Source organism: Schistocerca gregaria, chromosome 10, assembly GCF_023897955.1.
Source record: "Schistocerca gregaria isolate iqSchGreg1 chromosome 10, iqSchGreg1.2, whole genome shotgun sequence".
Lineage (NCBI taxonomy): Eukaryota > Metazoa > Arthropoda > Insecta > Orthoptera > Acrididae > Schistocerca > Schistocerca gregaria.
The window spans coordinates 4287601-4308900 of NC_064929.1; positions in this window are offsets into that span (position 1 = coordinate 4287601).

Consider the following 21300-nt stretch of genomic DNA (forward strand, 5'->3'; position numbering starts at 1 on the left):
CAGATGTGCATCGGAAACTACTACTGGTCTTCCAGGGAACGATCAAAGCGTAGACTATTTGAGACATTACTCCCATTTAGGAAAGTGCGCATGGTGACTGTTGTATTCAATCCCGATGCAATTTCTGTGTTTCAGCAACACTCTGATAGTCCACAGATTACAGAATGCCACCAGATGTGCATCGGAAACTACTACTGGTCTTCCAGGGAACGATCAAAGCGTCGACTGTTTGAGACATTACTCCTGTGGAGGAAAGTGCCCATGATGACTGTTGTATTCAATCCCGATGCAAATTCTGTGTTTCATCAACACTCTGATAGTCCACAGATTACAGAATGCCACCAGATGTGCAACGGAAACTACTACTGGTCTTCCAGGGAATAATCAAAGCGTAGACTGTTTGAGACTTTACTCCCGTGGAGGAAAGTGCGCATGGTGACTGTTGTATTTAATCCCGATGCAATTTCTGTGTTTCATCAACACTCAGTTAGTCCACGGATTTCATAATGGCTCCATATGTGCATCGGAATCTGTTACTGGTCTTCCAGGGAACAATCAAAGCGTAGAATGTTTGAGACATTACCCCCATGGAGGGAAGAGTACATGGTGACTGTTTTATTCAATCCCGATGCAATTTCTGTGTTTCATCAACACTCTGATAGTCCACAGATTACAGAATGCCTCCAGACGGGCATCGGAAACTACTTCTGGTCTTCCAGGGAACGATCAATCCGTAGACTTTTTGAGACATTACTTCTGTGGAGAAAAGTGCGCATGGTGACTGTTGTATTCAATCCCGATGATATTTGTGTATTTCATCAACACTCTGACGGTCCTCAGATTACAGAATGCCTCCAGATGTGCATCGGAAACTACTTCTGGTCTTCCAGGGAACGATCAAATCGTAGACTGTTTGACACACTACTCCCATGGAGGAAATTGCGCATGGTGACTGTTGTATTCAATCCCGATGCAATTTCTGTGTTTCATCAACACTATGATAGTCCACAGATTACAGAATGCCTCCAGATGTGCATCGGAAACTACTACTGGTCTTCCAGGGAACGATCAAAGCGTAGACTCTTTGAGACATTACTAACATGGAGGAAAGTGCGCATGGTGACTGTTGTATTCTATCCCGATGCAATTTCTGTGTTTCATCAACACTCTGATAGTCCACAGATTACAGAATGCCTCCAGATGTGCATCGGAAACTACTTGTGGTCTTCCAGGGAACGATCAAAGCGTAGACTGTTTGAGACACTACTCCCATGGAGGAAAGTGCGCATGGTGACTGTTGTATTCAATCCCGATGCAATTTCTGTGTTTCATCAACACTCTGACAGTCCACAGATTACAGGATGCTTCCTGATGTGCATCGGAAACTACTTCTGGTCTTCCAGGGAACGATCAAAGCGTAGCCTGTTTGAGACATTACTCCCATAGGGGAAAGTGCGCATGGTGACTGTTGTATTCAATCCCGATGCAATTTCTGTGTTTTATGAACTCTCCGATAGTCCACAGTTTACAGAATGCCACCAGATGTACATCGGAAACTACAACTGGTCTTCCTGGGAACGACTAAAGCGTAGACTGTTTGAGACATTACTCCCATGGAGGAAAGTGCGCATGGAGACTGTTGTATTCTATCCCGATGCCATTTCTGTGTTTCATCAACACTCTGATAGTCGACAGATTACAGGATGCCTCCAGATGTGCATCGGAAACTACTTCTGGTCTTCCAGGGAACGATCAAAGCGTAGACTGTTTCAGATACTACTGTCATAGAGGAAATTGCGCATGGTGACTGTTGTATTCAATCCCGATGCAATTTCTTTGTTTCATCAACACTCTGATAGTCCACAGATTACAGAATGCCTCCAGATGTGCATCAGAAACTACTTATGGTCTTCCAGGGAACGATCAAAGCGTAGACTGTTTGAGACATTACTCCCATAGGGGAAAGTGCGCATGGTGACTGTTGTATTCAATCCCGATGCAATTTCTGTGTTTCATCTACTCTCTGATAGTCCACAGATTACAGAATGCCGCCAGACGTGCATCGGAAAATACTACTGGTCTTCCAGGGAACGATCAAAGCGTAGCCTGTTTGAGACATTACTCCCACAGGGGAAAGTGCGCATGGTGACTGTTGTATTCAATCCCGATGCAATATCTGTGTTTTATGAACTCTCCGATAGTCCACAGTTTACAGAATGCCACCAGATGTACATCGGAAACTACTACTGGTCTTCCTGGGAACGACTAAAGCGTAGACTGTTTGAGACATTACTCCCATGGAGGAAAGTCCGCATGGAGACTGTTGTATTCTATCCCGATGCAATTTCTGTGTTTCATCAACACTTTGATAGTCCACAGATTACAGGATGCCTACCGATGTGCATCGGAAACTACTTCTGGTCTTCCAGGGAACGATCAAAGCGTAGACTGTTTGAGACATTACTCCCATGGAGGAATGTGCTCATGGTGAGTGTTGTATTCAATCCCGATGCAATTTCTGTGTTTCATCAACATTCGGATAGTCCACAGATTACAGAATGCCTCCCGATGTGCATCGGAAACTACTACTGGTCTTCCAGGGAACGATTAAAGCGTAGACTGTTTGAGACATTACTCCCATGGAGGAAAGTCCGCATGGAGACTGTTGTATTCTATCCCGATGCAATTTCTGTGTTTCATCAACACTTTGATAGTCCACAGATTACAGGATGCCTACCGATGTGCATCGGAAACTACTACTGGTCTTCCAGGGAACGATCAAAGCGTAGACTAATTGAGACTTTACTCCCATGGAGGAAAGTGCGCATGGTGACTGTTGTATTCAATCCCGATGCAATTTCTGTGTTTCATCAACACTATGATAGTCCACAGATTACAGAATGCCTCCAGATGTGCATCGGAAACTACTACTGGTCTTCCAGGGAACGATCAAAGCGTAGACTGTTTGAGACATTACTAACATGGAGGAAAGTGCGCATGGTGACTGTTGTATTCTATCCCGATACAATTTCTGTGTTTCATCAACACTCTGATAGTCCACAGATTACAGAATGCCTCCAGATGTGCATCGGAAACTACTTGTGGTCTTCCAGGGAACGATCAAAGCGTAGACTGTTTGAGACACTACTCCCATGGAGGAAAGTGCGCATGGTGACTGTTGTATTCAATCCCGATGCAATTTCTGTGTTTCATCAACACTCTGACAGTCCACAGATTACAGGATGCTTCCTGATGTGCATCGGAAACTACTTCTGGTCTTCCAGGGAACGATCAAAGCGTAGCCTGTTTGAGACATTACTCCCATAGGGGAAAGTGCGCATGGTGACTGTTGTATTCAATCCCGATGCAATTTCTGTGTTTTATGAACTCTCCGATAGTCCACAGTTTACAGAATGCCACCAGATGTACATCGGAAACTACTACTGGTCTTCCTGGGAACGACTAAAGCGTAGACTGTTTGAGACATTACTCCCATGGAGGAAAGTGCGCATGGAGACTGTTGTATTCTATCCTGATGCAATTTCTGTGTTTCATCAACACTCTGATAGTCCACAGATTACAGGATGCCTCCAGATGTGCATCGGAAACTACTTCTGGTCTTCCAGGGAACGATCAAAGCGTAGACTGTTTCAGATACTACTGTCATAGAGGAAATTGCGCATGGTGACTGTTGTATTCAATCCCGATGCAATTTCTTTGTTTCATCAACACTCTGATAGTCCACAGATTACAGAATGCCTCCAGATGTGCATCGGAAACTACTTCTGGTCTTCCAGGGAACGATCAAAGCGTAGACTGTTTCAGATACTACTGTCATAGAGGAAAGTGCGCATGGTGACTGTTGTATTCAATCCCGATGCAATTTCTGTGTTTCATCAACACTCTGACAGTCCACAGATTACAGGATGCTTCCTGATGTGCATCGGAAACTACTTCTGGTCTTCCAGGGAACGATCAAAGCGTAGCCTGTTTGAGACATTACTCCCATAGGGGAAAGTGCGCATGGTGACTGTTGTATTCAATCCCGATGCAATTTCTGTGTTTTATGAACTCTCCGATAGTCCACAGTTTACAGAATGCCACCAGATGTACATCGGAAACTACTACTGGTCTTCCTGGGAACGACTAAAGCGTAGACTGTTTGAGACATTACCCCCATGGAGGAAAGTGCGCATGGAGATTGTTGTATTCTATCCCGATGCAATTTCTGTGTTTCATCAACACTCTGATAGTCCACAGATTACAAAATGCCTCCAGACGTGCATCGGAAACTACCACTGGTCTTCCAGGGAGCGATCAAAGCGTAGACTGTTTGAGACATTACTAACATGGAGGCAAGTGCGCATGGTGACTGTTGTATTAAATCCCGATGCAATTTCTGTGTTTCATCAACACTTTGAAGGTCCACAGATTACAGAATGCATCCAGATGTGCATCGGAAACTACTACTGGTCTTCCAGGGAACGATCAAAGCGTAGACTATTTGAGACATTACTCCCATTTAGGAAAGTGCGCATGGAGACTGTTGTATTCAATCCCGATGCAATTTCTGTGTTTCAGCAACACTCTGATAGTCCACAGATTACAGAATGCCACCAGATGTGCATCGGAAACTACTACTGGTCTTCCAGGGAACGATCAAAGCGTCGACTGTTTGAGACATTACTCCTGTGGAGGAAAGTGCGCATGGTGACTGTTGTATTCAATCCCGATGCAAATTCTGTGTTTCATCAACACTCTGATAGTCCACAGATTACAGAATGCCACCAGATGTGCAACGGAAACTACTACTGGTCTTCCAGGGAATAATCAAAGCGTAGACTGTTTGAGACATTACTCCCGTGGAGGAAAGTGCGCATGGTGACTGTTGTATTTAATCCCGATGCAATTTCTGTGTTTCATCAACACTCAGTTAGTCCACGGATTTCATAATGGCTCCATATGTGCATCGGAATCTGTTACTGGTCTTCCAGGGAACAATCAAAGCGTAGAATGTTTGAGACATTACTCCCATGGAGGAAAGAGTACATGGTGACTGTTTTATTCAATCCCGATGCAATTTCTGTGTTTCATCAACACTCTGATAGTCCACAGATTACAGAATGCCACCAGACGTGCATCGGAAACTACTTCTGGTCTTCCAGGGAACGATCAAAGCGTAGACTGTTTGAGACATTACTCCTGTGGAGAAAAGTGCGCGTGGTGACTGTTGTATTCAATCCCGATGCAATTTGTGTATTTCATCAACACTCTGACGGTCCTCAGATTACAGAATGCCTCCAGATGTGCATCGGAAACTACTTCTGGTCTTCCAGGGAACGATCAAAGCGTAGACTGTTGGACACACTACTCCCATGGAGGAAATTGCGCATGGTGACTGTTGTATTCAATCCCGATGCAATTTCTGTCTTTCATCAACACTATGATAGTCCACAGATTACAGAATGCCTCCAGATGTGCATCGGAAACTACTTCTGGTCTTCCAGGGAACGATCAAAGCGTAGACTGTTTGATACATTACTCCCATGGAGGAAAGTGCGCATGGTGACTGTTGTATTCTATCCCGATGCAATTTCTGTGTTTCATCAACACTCTGATAGTCCACAGATTACAGAATGCCTCCAGATGTGCATCGGAAACTACTTCTGGTCTTCCAGGGAACGATCAAATCGTAGACTGTTTGACACACTACTCCCATGGAGGAAATTGCGCATGGTGACTGTTGTATTCAATCCCGATGCAATTTCTGTGTTTCATCAACACTATGATAGTCCACAGATTACAGAATGCCTCCAGATGTGCATCGGAAACTACTACTGGTCTTCCAGGGAACGATCAAAGCGTAGACTCTTTGAGACATTACTAACATGGAGGAAAGTGCGCATGGTGACTGTTGTATCCTATCCCGATGCAATTTCTGTGTATCATCAACACTCTGACAGTCCACAGATTACAGGATGCTTCCTGATGTGCATCGGAAACTACTTCTGGTCTTCCAGGGAACGATCAAAGCGTAGCCTGTTTGAGACATTACTCCCATAGGGGAAAGTGCGCATGGTGACTGTTGTATTCAATCCCGATGCAATTTCTGTGTTTTATGAACTCTCCGATAGTCCACAGTTTACAGAATGCCACCAGATGTACATCGGAAACTACAACTGGTCTTCCTGGGAACGACTAAAGCGTAGACTGTTTGAGACATTACTCCCATGGAGGAAAGTGCGCATGGAGACTGTTGTATTCTATCCCGATGCAATTTCTGTGTTTCATCAACACTCTGATAGTCCACAGATTACAGGATGCCTCCAGATGTGCATCGGAAACTACTTCTGGTCTTCCAGGGAACGATCAAAGCGTAGACTGTTTCAGATACTACTGTCATAGAGGAAATTGCGCATGGTGACTGTTGTATTCAATCCCGATGCAATTTCTTTGTTTCATCAACACTCTGATAGTCCACAGATTACAGAATGCCTCCAGATGTGCATCAGAAACTACTTATGGTCTTCCAGGGAACGATCAAAGCGTAGACTGTTTGAGACATTACTCCCATAGGGGAAAGTGCGCATGGTGACTGTTGTATTCAATCCCGATGCAATTTCTGTGTTTCATCTACTCTCTGATAGTCCACAGATTACAGAATGCCGCCAGACGTGCATCGGAAAATACTACTGGTCTTCCAGGGAACGATCAAAGCGTAGCCTGTTTGAGACATTACTCCCACAGGGGAAAGTGCGCATGGTGACTGTTGTATTCAATCCCGATGCAATATCTGTGTTTTATGAACTCTCCGATAGTCCACAGTTTACAGAATGCCACCAGATGTACATCGGAAACTACTACTGGTCTTCCTGGGAACGACTAAAGCGTAGACTGTTTGAGACATTACTCCCATGGAGGAAAGTCCGCATGGAGACTGTTGTATTCTATCCCGATGCAATTTCTGTGTTTCATCAACACTTTGATAGTCCACAGATTACAGGATGCCTACCGATGTGCATCGGAAACTACTTCTGGTCTTCCAGGGAACGATCAAAGCGTAGACTGTTTGAGACATTACTCCCATGGAGGAATGTGCTCATGGTGAGTGTTGTATTCAATCCCGATGCAATTTCTGTGTTTCATCAACATTCGGATAGTCCACAGATTACAGAATGCCTCCCGATGTGCATCGGAAACTACTACTGGTCTTCCAGGGAACGATTAAAGCGTAGACTGTTTGAGACATTACTCCCATGGAGGAAAGTCCGCATGGAGACTGTTGTATTCTATCCCGATGCAATTTCTGTGTTTCATCAACACTTTGATAGTCCACAGATTACAGGATGCCTACCGATGTGCATCGGAAACTACTACTGGTCTTCCAGGGAACGATCAAAGCGTAGACTAATTGAGACTTTACTCCCATGGAGGAAAGTGCGCATGGTGACTGTTGTATTCAATCCCGATGCAATTTCTGTGTTTCATCAACACTATGATAGTCCACAGATTACAGAATGCCTCCAGATGTGCATCGGAAACTACTACTGGTCTTCCAGGGAACGATCAAAGCGTAGACTGTTTGAAACATTACTAACATGGAGGAAAGTGCGCATGGTGACTGTTGTATTCTATCCCGATACAATTTCTGTGTTTCATCAACACTCTGATAGTCCACAGATTACAGAATGCCTCCAGATGTGCATCGGAAACTACTTGTGGTCTTCCAGGGAACGATCAAAGCGTAGACTGTTTGAGACACTACTCCCATGGAGGAAAGTGCGCATGGTGACTGTTGTATTCAATCCCGATGCAATTTCTGTGTTTCATCAACACTCTGACAGTCCACAGATTACAGGATGCTTCCTGATGTGCATCGGAAACTACTTCTGGTCTTCCAGGGAACGATCAAAGCGTAGCCTGTTTGAGACATTACTCCCATAGGGGAAAGTGCGCATGGTGACTGTTGTATTCAATCCCGATGCAATTTCTGTGTTTTATGAACTCTCCGATAGTCCACAGTTTACAGAATGCCACCAGATGTACATCGGAAACTACTACTGGTCTTCCTGGGAACGACTAAAGCGTAGACTGTTTGAGACATTACTCCCATGGAGGAAAGTGCGCATGGAGACTGTTGTATTCTATCCTGATGCAATTTCTGTGTTTCATCAACACTCTGATAGTCCACAGATTACAGGATGCCTCCAGATGTGCATCGGAAACTACTTCTGGTCTTCCAGGGAACGATCAAAGCGTAGACTGTTTCAGATACTACTGTCATAGAGGAAATTGCGCATGGTGACTGTTGTATTCAATCCCGATGCAATTTCTTTGTTTCATCAACACTCTGATAGTCCACAGATTACAGAATGCCTCCAGATGTGCATCAGAAACTACTTATGGTCTTCCAGGGAACGATCAAAGCGTAGACTGTTTGAGACATTACTCCCATAGGGGAAAGTGCGCATGGTGACTGTTGTATTCAATCCCGATGCAATTTCTGTGTTTCATCTACTCTCTGATAGTCCACAGATTACAGAATGCCCCCAGACGTGCATCGGAAAATACTTCTGGTCTTCCAGGGAACGATCAAAGCGTAGACTGTTTGAGACATTACTAACATGGAGGCAAGTGCGCATGGTGACTGTTGTATTAAATCCCGATGCAATTTCTGTGTTTCATCAACACTCTGAAGGTCCACAGATTACAGAATGCCACCATATGTGCGTCGGAAACTACTACTGGTCTTCCAGGGAACGATCAAAGCGTCGACTGTTTGAGACATTACTCCTGTGGAGGAAAATGCGCATGGTGACTGTTGTATTCAATCCCGATGCAAATTCTGTGTTTCATCAACACTCTGATAGTCCACAGATTACAGAATGCCACCATATGTGCGTCGGAAACTACTACTGGTCTTCCAGGGAACGATCAAAGCGTCGACTGTTTGAGACATTACTCCTGTGGAGGAAAATGCGCATGGTGACTGTTGTATCCAATCCCGATGCAAATTCTGTGTTTCATCAACACCCTGATAGTCCACAGATTACAGAATGCCACCAGATGTGCAACGGAAACTACTACTGGTCTTCCAGGGAATGATCAAAGCGTAGACTGTTTGAGACATTACTCCCGTGGAGGAAAGTGCGCATGGTGACTGTTGTATTTAATCCGGATGCAATTTCTGTGTTTCATCAGCACTCAGATAGTCCACGGATTTCATAATGGCTCCATATGTGCATCGGAATCTGTTACTGGTCTTCCAGGGAACAATCAAAGCGTAGAATGTTTGAGACATTACTCCCATGGAGGAACGAGTACATGGTGACTGTTTTATTCAATCCCGATGCAATTCCTGTGTTTCATAAACACTCTGATAGTCCACAGATTACAGAATGCCTCCAGACGTGCATCGGAAACTACTACTGGTCTTCCTGGGAACGATTAAGGCGTAGACTGTTTGAGACATTACCCCTATGGAGGAAAGTGCGCATGGAGATTGTTGTATTCTATCCCGATGCAATTTCTGTGTTTCATCAACACTCTGATAGTCCACAGATTACAAAATGCCTCCAGACGTGCATCGGAAACTACCACTGGTCTTCCAGGGAGCGATCAAAGCGTAGACTGTTTGAGACATTACTAACATGGAGGCAAGTGCGCATGGTGACTGTTGTATTAAATCCCGATGCAATTTCTGTGTTTCATCAACACTTTGAAGGTCCACAGATTACAGAATGCATCCAGATGTGCATCGGAAACTACTACTGGTCTTCCAGGGAACGATCAAAGCGTAGACTATTTGAGACATTACTCCCATTTAGGAAAGTGCGCATGGAGACTGTTGTATTCAATCCCGATGCAATTTCTGTGTTTCAGCAACACTCTGATAGTCCACAGATTACAGAATGCCACCAGATGTGCATCGGAAACTACTACTGGTCTTCCAGGGAACGATCAAAGCGTCGACTGTTTGAGACATTACTCCTGTGGAGGAAAGTGCGCATGGTGACTGTTGTATTCAATCCCGATGCAAATTCTGTGTTTCATCAACACTCTGATAGTCCACAGATTACAGAATGCCACCAGATGTGCAACGGAAACTACTACTGGTCTTCCAGGGAATAATCAAAGCGTAGACTGTTTGAGACATTACTCCCGTGGAGGAAAGTGCGCATGGTGACTGTTGTATTTAATCCCGATGCAATTTCTGTGTTTCATCAACACTCAGTTAGTCCACGGATTTCATAATGGCTCCATATGTGCATCGGAATCTGTTACTGGTCTTCCAGGGAACAATCAAAGCGTAGAATGTTTGAGACATTACTCCCATGGAGGAAAGAGTACATGGTGACTGTTTTATTCAATCCCGATGCAATTTCTGTGTTTCATCAACACTCTGATAGTCCACAGATTACAGAATGCCTCCAGACGTGCATCGGAAACTACTTCTGGTCTTCCAGGGAACGATCAAAGCGTAGACTGTTTGAGACATTACTCCTGTGGAGAAAAGTGCGCGTGGTGACTGTTGTATTCAATCCCGATGCAATTTGTGTATTTCATCAACACTCTGACGGTCCTCAGATTACAGAATGCCTCCAGATGTGCATCGGAAACTACTTCTGGTCTTCCAGGGAACGATCAAAGCGTAGACTGTTGGACACACTACTCCCATGGAGGAAATTGCGCATGGTGACTGTTGTATTCAATCCCGATGCAATTTCTGTCTTTCATCAACACTATGATAGTCCACAGATTACAGAATGCCTCCAGATGTGCATCGGAAACTACTTCTGGTCTTCCAGGGAACGATCAAAGCGTAGACTGTTTGATACATTACTCCCATGGAGGAAAGTGCGCATGGTGACTGTTGTATTCTATCCCGATGCAATTTCTGTGTTTCATCAACACTCTGATAGTCCACAGATTACAGAATGCCTCCAGATGTGCATCGGAAACTACTTGTGGTCTTCCAGGGAACGATCAAAGCGTGGACTGTTTGAGACACTACTCCCATGGAGGAAAGTGCGCATGGTGACTGTTGTATTCAATCCCGATGCAATTTCTTTGTTTCATAAACACTCTGACAGTCCACAGATTACAGGATGCTTCCTGATGTGCATCGGAAACTACTTCTGGTCTTCCAGGGAACGATCAAAGCGTAGACCGTTTGAGACATTACTCCCTTGGTGGAGAGTGCGTATGGTGACAGTTGCATTCAATCCCGATGCAATTTCTGTGTTTCATCAACACTCTGATAGTCCACAGATTACAGGATGCTTCCAGATGTGCATCGGCAACTACTTTTGGTCTTCCAGGGAACGATCAAAGCGTATACTGTTTGAGACATTACTCCCATGGAGGAAAGTTAGGATGGTGACTGTTGTATTCAATCCCGATGCAAGTTCTGTGTTTCATCAACACTCTGATAGTCCACAGATTACAGAATGCCCTCAGACGTGCATCGGAAACTACTACTGGTCTTCCAGGGAAAGATCAAAGCGTTGACTGTTTGAGACATTACTTCCATGGAGGAAGGTGAACATGGTGACTGTTGTATTCAATCCCGATGGAATTACTGTGTTACATCAACACTCTGATAGTCCTCAGATTACAGTATGCCTCCAGACGTGCATCGGAAACTACTACTGGTCTTCCAGGGAACGATCAAAGCGTTGTCTGTATGAGGCATTACTCCCATGGAGGAAGGTGCGCATGGTGACTGTTGTATTCAATCCCGATGGAATTTCTGTGTTTCAACAACACTCTGATAGTCCACAGATTACAGAATGCCTCCAGATGTGCATCGGACACTACTTCTGGTCTTCCAGGGAACGATCAAAGCGTAGACTGTTTGAGACTTTACTAACATGGAGGAAAGTGCGCATGATGACTGTTGTATTCAATCCCGATGCAATTTCTGTGTCTCATCAACACTTCGAATGTCAACAGATTAAAGAATGCATCGATATGTGCATCGGTAACTACTACTGGTCTTCCAGGGAACGATCAAATCGTAGACTGTTTGAGACATTACTCCTGTGGAGAAAAGTGCGCATGGTGATTGTTGTATTCAATCCCGATGCAATTTGTGTATTTCATCAACACTCTGACGGTCCTCAGATTACAGAATGCCTCCAGATGTGCATCGGAAACTACTTCTGGTCTTCCAGGGAACGATCAAAGCGTAGACTGTTAGACACACTACTCCCATGGAGGAAATTGCGCATGGTGACTGTTGTATTCAATCCCGATGCAATTTCTGTGTTTCATCAACACTATGATAGTCCACAGATTACAGAATGCCTCCAGATGTGCATCGGAAACTACTTCTGGTCTTCCAGGGAACGATCAAAGCGTAGACTGTTTGATACATTACTGCCATGGAGGAAAGTGCGCATGGTGACTGTTGTATTCAATCCCGATGCAATTTCTGTGTTTCATCAACACTCTGATAGTCCACAGATTACAGAATGCCTCCAGATGTGCATCGGAAACTACTTGTGGTCTTCCAGGGAACGATCAAAGCGTGGACTGTTTGAGACACTACTCCCATGGAGGAAAGTGCGCATGGTAACTGTTGTATTCAATCCCGATGCAATTTCTTTGTTTCATCAACACTCTGACAGTCCACAGATTACAGGATGCTTCCTGATGTGCATCGGAAACTACTTCTGGTCTTCCAGGGAACGATCAAAGCGTAGACTGTTTGAGACATTACTCCCTTGGTGGAGAGTGCGCATGGTGACAGTTGCATTCAATCCCGATGCAATTTCTGTGTTTCATCAACACTCTGATAGTCCACAGATTACAGGATGCTTCCAGATGTGCATCGGCAACTACTTCTTGTCTTCCAGGGAACGATCAAAGCGTATACTGTTTGAGACATTACTCCCATGGAGGAAAGTTAGGATGGTGACTGTTGTACTCAATCCCGATGCAAGTTCTGTGTTTCATCAACACTCTGATAGTCCACAGATTACAGAATGCCCTCAGACGTGCATCGGAAACTACTACTGGACTTCCAGGGAAAGATCAAAGCGTTGACTGTTTGAGACATTACTCCCATGGAGGAAGGTGAACATGGTGACTGTTGTATTCAATCCCGATGGAAATTCTGTGTTTCATCAACACTCTGATAGTCCTCAGATTACAGTATGCCTCCAGACGTGCATCGGAAACTACTACTGGTCTTCCAGGGAACGATCAAAGCGTTGTCTGTATGAGGCATTACTCCCATGGAGGAAGGTGCGCATGGTGACTGTTGTATTCAATCCCGATGGAATTTCTGTGTTTCAACAACACTCTGATAGTCCACAGATTACAGAATGCCTCCAGATGTGCATCGGACACTACTTCTGGTCTTCCAGGGAACGATCAAAGCGTAGACTGTTTGAGACATTACTAACATGGAGGAAAGTGCGCATGGTGACTGTTGTATTCTATCCCGATGCAATTTCTGTGTTTCATCAACACTCTGATAGTCCACAGATTACAGAATGCCTCCAGATGTGCATCGGAAACTACTTGTGGTCTTCCAGGGAACGATCAAAGCGTAGACTGTTTGAGACACTACTCCCATGGAGGAAAGTGCGCATAGTGACTGTTGTATTCAATCCCGATGCAATTTCTGTGTTTCATCAACACTCTGACAGTCCACAGATTACAGGATGCTTCCTGATGTGCATCGGAAACTACTTCTGGTCTTCCAGGGAACGATCAAAGCGTAGCCTGTTTGAGACATTACTCCCATAGGGGAAAGTGCGCATGGTGACTGTTGTATTCAATCCCGATGCAATTTCTGTGTTTTATGAACTCTCCGATAGTCCATAGTTTACAGAATGCCACCAGATGTACATCGGAAACTACTACTGGTCTTCCTGGGAACGACTAAAGCGTAGACTGTTTGAGACATTACTCCCATGGAGGAAAGTGCGCATGGAGACTGTTGTATTCTATCCTGATGCAATTTCTGTGTTTCATCAACACTCTGATAGTCCACAGATTACAGGATGCCTCCAGATGTGCATCGGAAACTACTTCTGGTCTTCCAGGGAACGATCAAAGCGTAGACTGTTTCAGATACTACTGTCATAGAGGAAATTGCGCATGGTGACTGTTGTATTCCATCCCGATGCAATTTCTTTGTTTCATCAACACTCTGATAGTCCACAGATTACAGAATGCCTCCAGATGTGCATCAGAAACTACTTATGGTCTTCCAGGGAACGATCAAATCGTAGACTGTTTGAGACATTACTCCCATAGGGGAAAGTGCGCATGGTGACTGTTGTATTCAATCCCGATGCAATTTCTGTGTTTCATCTACTCTCTGATAGTCCACAGATTACAGAATGCCCCCAGACGTGCATCGGAAACTACTACTGGTCTTCCAGGGAACGATCAAAGCGTAGCCTGTTTGAGACATTACTCCCATAGGGGAAAGTGCGCATGGTGACTGTTGTATTCAATCTCGATGCAATATCTGTGTTTTATGAACTCTCCGATAGTCCACAGTTTACAGAATGCCACCAGATGTACATCGGAAACTACTACTGGTCTTCCTGGGAACGACTAAAGCGTAGACTGTTTGAGACATTACTCCTATGGAGGAAAGTCCGCATGGAGACTGTTGTATTCTATCCCGATGCAATTTCTGTGTTTCATCAACACTTTGATAGTCCACAGATTACAGGATGCCTACCGATGTGCATCGGAAACTACTTCTGGTCTTCCAGGGAACGATCAAAGCGTAGACTGTTTGAGACATTACTCCCATGGAGGAATGTGCTCATGGTGAGTGTTGTATTTAATCCCGATGCAATTTCTGTGTTTCATCAACATTCGGATAGTCCACAGATTACAGAATGCCACCCGATGTGCATCGGAAACTACTACTGGTCTTCCAGGGAACGATTAAAGCGTAGACTGTTTGAGACGTTACTCCCATGGAGGAAAGTCCGCATGGAGACTGTTGTATTCTATCCCGATGCAATTTCTGTGTTTCATCAACACTTTGATAGTCCACAGATTACAGGATGCCTACCGATGTGCATCGGAATCTGTTACTGGTCTTCCAGGGAACAATCAAAGCGTAGAATGTTTGAGACATTACTCCCATGGAGGAACGAGTACATGGTGACTGTTTTATTCAATCCCGATGCAATTTCTGTGTTTCATAAACACTCTGATAGTCCACAGATTACAGAATGCCTCCAGACGTGCATCGGAAACTACTACTGGTCTTCCTGGGAACGATTAAGGCGTAGACTGTTTGAGACATTACTCCCATGGAGGAAAGTGCGCATGGAGATTGTTGTATTCTATCCCGATGCAATTTCTGTGTTTCATCAACACTCTGATAGTCCACAGATTACAAAATGCCTCCAGACGTGCATCGGAAACTACAACTTGTCTTCCAGGGAGCGATCAAAGCGTAGACTGTTTGAGACATTACTAACATGGAGGCAAGTGCGCATGGTGACTGTTGTATTAAATCCCGATGCAATTTCTGTGTTTCATCAACACTTTGAAGGTCCACAGATTACAGAATGCATCCAGATGTGCATCGGAAACTACTACTGGTCTTCCAGGGAACGATCAAAGCGTAGACTATTTGAGACATTACTCCCATTTAGGAAAGTGCGCATGGAGACTGTTGTATTCAATCCCGATGCAATTTCTGTGTTTCAGCAACACTCTGATAGTCCACAGATTACAGAATGCCACCAGATGTGCATCGGAAACTACTACTGGTCTTCCAGGGAACGATCAAAACGTCGACTGTTTGAGACATTACTCCTGTGGAGGAACGTGCGCATGGTGACTGTTGTATTCAATCCCGATGCAAATTCTGTGTTTCATCAACACTCTGATAGTCCACAGATTACAGAATGCCACCAGATGTGCAACGGAAACTACTACTGGTCTTCCAGGGAATAATCAAAGCGTAGACTGTTTGAGACATTTAAAAGTGCGCATGGTGACTGTTGTATTTAATCCCGATGCAATTTCTGTGTTTCATCAACACTCAGTTAGTCCACGGATTTCATAATGGCTCCATATGTGCATCGGAATCTGTTACTGGTCTTCCAGGGAACAATCAAAGCGTAGAATGTTTGAGACATTACTCCCATGGAGGAAAGAGTATATGGTGACTGTTTTATTCAATCCCGATGCAATTTCTGTGTTTCATCAACACTCTGATAGTCCACAGATTACAGAATGCCTCCAGACGTGCATCGGAAACTACTTCTGGTCTTCCAGGGAACGATCAAAGCGTAGACTGTTTGAGACATTACTCCTGTGGAGAAAAGTGCGCATGGTGACTGTTGTATTCAATCCCGATGCAATTTGTGTATTTCATCAACACTCTGACGGTCCTCAGATTACAGAATGCCTCCAGATGTGCATCGGAAATTACTTCTGGTCTTCCAGGGAACGATCAAAGCGTAGACTGTTGGACACACTACTCCCATGGAGGAAATTGCGCATGGTGACTGTTGTATTCAATCCCGATGCAATTTCTGTCTTTCATCAACACTATGATAGTCCACAGATTACAGAATGCCTCCAGATGTGCATCGGAAACTACTTCTGGTCTTCCAGGGAACGATCAAAGCGTAGACTGTTTGATACATTACTCCCATGGAGGAAAGTGCGCATGGTGACTGTTGTATTCTATCCCGATGCAATTTCTGTGATTCATCAACACTCTGATAGTCCACAGATTACAGAATGCCTCCAGATGTGCATCGGAAACTACTTGTGGTCTTCCAGGGAATGATCAAAGCGTGGACTGTTTGAGACACTACTCCCATGGAGGAAAGTGCGCATGGTAACTGTTGTATTCAATCCCGATGCAATTTCTTTGTTTCATAAACACTCTGACAGTCCACAGATTACAGGATGCTTCCTGATGTGCATCGGAAACTACTTCAAGGTCTTCTAGGGAACGATCAAAGCGTAGACTGTTTGAGACATTACTCCCTTGGTGGAGAGTGCGCATGGTGACAGTTGCATTCAATCCCGATGCAATTTCTGTGTTTCATCAACACTCTGATAGTCCACAGATTACAGGATGCTTCCAGATGTGCATCGGCAACTACTTCTTGTCTTCCAGGGAACGATCAAAGCGTATACTGTTTGAGACATTACTCCCATGGAGGAAAGTTAGGATGGTGACTGTTGTACTCAATCCCGATGCAAGTTCTGTGTTTCATCAACACTCTGATAGTCCACAGATTACAGAATGCCCTCAGACGTGCATCGGAAACTACTACTGGACTTCCAGGGAAAGATCAAAGCGTTGACTGTTTGAGACATTACTCCCATGGAGGAAGGTGAACATGGTGACTGTTGTATTCAATCCCGATGGAATTTCTGTGTTTCATCAACACTCTGATAGTCCTCAGATTACAGTATGCCTCCAGACGTGCATCGGAAACTACTACTGGTCTTCCAAGGAACGATCAAAGCGTTGTCTGTATGAGGCATTACTCCCATACAGGAAGGTGCGCATGGTGACTGTTGTATTCAATCCCGATGGAATTTCTGTGTTTCAACAACACTCTGATAGTCCACAGATTACAGAATGCCTCCAGATGTGCATCGGACACTACTTCTGGTCTTCCAGGGAACGATCAAAGCGTAGACTGTTTGAGACTTTACTAACATGGAGGAAAGTGCGCATGATGACTCTTGTATTCAATCCCGATGCAATTTCTGTGTCTCATCAACACTTTGAATGTCAACAGATTAAAGAATGCATCGAGATGTGCATCGGTAACTACTACTGGTCTTCCAGGGAACGATCAAATCGTAGACTGTTTGAGACATTACTCCCGAGGAGGAAAGTGCGCATGGTGACTGTTGTATTCAATCCCGATGCAATTTCTGTGTTTCATCAACACTCTGATAGTCCACAGATTACAGAATGCCCCCAGACGTGCATCGGAAACTACTACTGGTCTTCCAGGGAACGATCAAAACGTAGCCTGTTTGAGACATTACTCCCATAGAGGAAAGTGCGCATGGTGAATGGTGTATTCAATCCCGATGCAATTTCTGTGTTTCATCAACTCTCCGATAGTCACAGATTACAGAATGCCACCAGATGTACATCGGAAACTACTACTGATCTTCCTGGGAACGATTAAAGCGTAGACTGTTTGTGACATTACTCCTGTGGAGGAAAGTGCGCATGGTGACTGTTGTATTAAATCCCGATGCAATTTCTGTGTTTCATCAACACTCTGATAGTCCACAGATTACAGAATGCCACCAGATGTGCACCGGAAACTACTACTGGTCTTCCAGGAAATGATCAAAGCGTAGACTGTTTGAGACATTACTCCCGTGGAGGAAAGTTCGCAAGGTGACTTTTGTATTTAATCCCGATGCAATTTCTGTGTTTCATCAACACTCAGTTAGTCCACGGATTTCATAATGGCTCCATATGTGCACCGGAATCTGTTACTGGTCTTCCAGGGAACAATCAAAGCGTAGAATGTTTGAGACATTACTCCCATGGAGGAAAGAGTACATGGTGACTGTTTTATTCAATCCCGATGCAATTTCTGTGTTCCATCAACACTCTGATAGTCCACAGATTACAGAATGCCTCCAGACGTGCATCGGATACTACTTCTGGTCTTCCAGGGAACGATCATAGCGTAGACTGTTTGAGACATTACTCCCGTGGAGGAAAGTGCGCATGGTGACTGTTGTATTCAATCCCGATGCAATTTCTGTGTTTCATCAACACTATGATAGTCCACAGATTACAGAATGCCTCCAGATGTGCATCGGAATCTACTACTGGTCTTCCAGGGAACGATCAAAGCGTAGACTGTTTGAGACATTACTCCCATGGAGGAAAGTGCGCATGGTGACGGTTGTAATCTATCCCGATGCAATTTGTGTATTTCATCAACACTCTGACAGTCCTCAGATTACAGAATGCCTCCAGATGTGCATCGGAAACTACTTCTGGTCTTCCAGGGAACGATCAAAGCGTAGACTGTTTGACACACTACTCCCATGGAGGAAATTGCGCATGGTGACTGTTGTGTTCAATCCCGATGCAATTTCTGTGTTTCATCAACACTATGATAGTCCACAGTTTACAGAATGCCACCAGATGTGCATCGGAAACTACTACTGGCCTTCCTGGGAGCGATCAAAGCGTAGACTATTTGGGACATTACTTCCATTGAGGAAAGTGCGCATGGTGACTGTTGTATTCTATCCCGATGCAATTTCTGTGTTTCATCAACACTCTGATAGGCAACAGATTACAGAATGCCTCCAGATGTGCATCGGAAACTACTTGTGGTCTTCCAGGGAACGATCAAAGCGTAGACTGTTTGAGACACTACTCCCATGGAGGAAAGTGCGCATGGTGACTGTTGTATTCAATCCCGATGCAATTTCTGTGTTTCATCAACACTCTGATAGTCCACAGATTACAGGATGCTTCCTGATGTGCATCGGAAACTACTTCTGGTCTTCCTGGGAAAGATCAAAGCGTAGACTGTTTGAGACATTACTCCCGTGGAGGAGAGTGCGCATGGTGACTGTTGCATTCAATCCCGATGCAATTTCTGTGTTTCATCAACACTCTGATGGTCCACAGATTACAGAATGCCACCAGATGTGCATCGGACACTACTTCTAGACTTCCAGGGAACGATCAAAGCGTAGACTGTTTGAGACACCACTGTCAAGGATTAAAGTGCGCATGGTGACTGTTGTATTCAATCCCGATGCAATTTCTGTGTTTCATCAACACTCTGATAGTCCACAGATTACAGGATGCTTCCAGATGTGCATCGGCAACTACTTCGGGTCTTCCAGGAAACGATCAAAGCGTATACTGTTTGAGACATTACTCCCATGGAGGAAAGTGAGGATGGTGACTGTTGTATTCAATCCCGATGCAAGTTCTGTGTTTCATCAACACTCTGATAGTCCACAGAATACAGAATGCCCCCAGACGTGCATCGGAAAGTACTAGTGGTCTTCCAGGGAACGATCAAAGCGTAGACTGTTTGAGACCTTACTCCCATGGGGGAAACTGCTCATGGTGACTGTTGTATTCCATCACGATGCAATTTCTGTGTTTCATCAACACTCTGGTAGTCCACAGATTACATAATGCCTCCAGATGTGCATCAGAAACTACTTATAGTCTTCCAGGGAACGATCAAAGCGTAGACTGTTAGAGCCATTACTCCCATAGAGGAAAGTGCGCATGGTGACTGTTGTATTTAATCACGATGAAATTACTGTGTTTAATAAACACTTGGATAGTCCTCAGATGACAGAATACATCCCGATGTGCATCGGAAACTACTACTGGTCTTCCAGGGAACGATTAAAGCGTAGACTGTTTGAGACATTACTCCCCTGGAGGAAAGTGCGCATGGTGACTGTTGTATTTAATCCCGATGAAATTCCTGTGTTTCATCAACACTCTGATAGTCCACAGATTACAGAATGCCTCCAGATGTGCATCGGAAATTACCACTGGACTTCCAGAAAACGATCAAAGCGTAGACTGTTTGAGACATTACTAACATGGAGAAATGTGCGCATGATGACTCTTGTATTCAATCCCGATGCAATTTCTGTGTCTCATCAACACTTTGAAGGTCAACAGATTAAAGAATGCATCGAGATGTGCAACGGAAACTACTACTGGTCTTCAAGGGAATGATCAAAGCGTAGACTGTTTGAGACAATACTCCCGTGGAGGAAAATACGCATGGTGACTGTTGTATTTAATCCCGATGCAATTCCTGTGTTTCATCAACACTCAGTTAGTCCACAGATTTCATAATGGCTGCATATGTGCATCGGAATCTGTTACTGGTCTCCCAGGGAACAATCAAAGCGTAGAATGTTTGAGACATTACTCCCATGGAGGAATGTGTACATGGTGACTGTTTTATTCAATCCCGATGCAATTTCTGTTTTTCATCAACACTCCGACAGTCCACAGATTACAGAATGCCTCCAGACGTGCATCGGAAACTACTTCTGGTCTTCCAGGGAACGATCAAAGCGTAGACAGTTTGAGACATTACTCCCTTGGAGGAAACTGCTCATGGTGACTGTTGTATTCAATCCCGATGCAATTTCTGTGTTTCATCAACACTCTGATAGTCCACAGATTACAGAATGCCTCCAGATGTACATCAGAAACTACTTATGGTCTTCCAGGGAACGATCAAAGCGTAGACTGTTAGAGACATTACTCCCATAGAGGAAAGTGCGCATGGTGATTGTTGTATT